Genomic DNA, 1,178 nt, shown 5'->3' with positions numbered 1-1,178 from the left:
AATGTATTTTACGTATTCATGTTTTTGACAAGTCATTTGTCAATTTAGATTAATGACATTTCGTCATTTTTCGCATTTTGAAGTCGCTGTAAATAGCGTTATAAAAATGGTGAGAAATAAATATTAGACTGATATATTTTTTATCAGTAATTTATTCTTTAAGTTTATTTTATCTCTTTATTTTGTTTTTTACCAAAAGCTGTGTATTGTTTTATGTTTGTTTTTAAATATTTTATGTAACCTAACAAATTGGACGTTCCAAATTGACAAATGACTTGCCAAAAACATGAATACGTAAAATACATTACGTCAAAAATGTCACAATCTCTCCCATCTCTCCAAGCCAACAGATGGCATTAATGTAAACCATTCGCAATGTGTCTCTTCTTAGAGCCATCCACTTGTATTTATCTTAATTATTAATGTTCACTTATAAAAATGATTATAAACTCAATTTTTACTTCAATGATTTTTAATGTTTATAAACACTATTTTGTTTTAATAATTATTAATGTTCACTTGTTCTTTATAAAAATCACGGTTCTTTTTGTCGGACTCGTCATATAGTAAGTTGAATACATACCTTTACTTAATATGGATTATAACTATTACTGTAAGAAGGTGAGCATAGAATAAAAACACAAGTATATTGTTTAGTGGGTGACAATAGAGTGAGTCCTTTAATTAGAACGTTTGTTAATCAACCGCCTAAGCGGCGTGCGTTACCTGTGTTGCGGAAAGCGGTACGCGCATACATACTTAGGTCTACCACACCACTAGTCCAGAAGTCATACACCCGTTAATTTTTCTTATTTTTCTCGGATTAAAAAATTAAATTTATTTAGATTTGTTTGAAGGGGGTTTGACATCGCTTTTTAAATTATTGTTTGTTTTTAGTGTTTCGCATTTTTATCACAGTCTTTCACCACTACATACAAATAATGATGGACAACCAAACGGGGAGTAAATTAAGTTAAAGAAAGGTGGCTTACTATTATAACAATGGCGTGCTCACTACTACCCACCACAAAACGGACCCATTTATCACCACTTTTACTTCATTTACTCACTGTTTGCCGTACCATATTGGGCGGATGTTACACGATTGTGGCTCTTCTCTTCGTTTTTCCTGTCTCGTATACGTGTTCCCGTCTATATGAGCTAATCATAGCTATTTC

Source organism: Contarinia nasturtii, unplaced genomic scaffold, assembly GCF_009176525.2.
Source record: "Contarinia nasturtii isolate CC-2019 unplaced genomic scaffold, AAFC_CNas_1.1 Cnas_scaffold_676, whole genome shotgun sequence".
Taxonomy (NCBI): Eukaryota; Metazoa; Arthropoda; class Insecta; order Diptera; family Cecidomyiidae; genus Contarinia; species Contarinia nasturtii.
The sequence above is the reverse complement of the archived record's forward strand: the minus strand, read 5'-3'. Positions refer to the sequence as shown.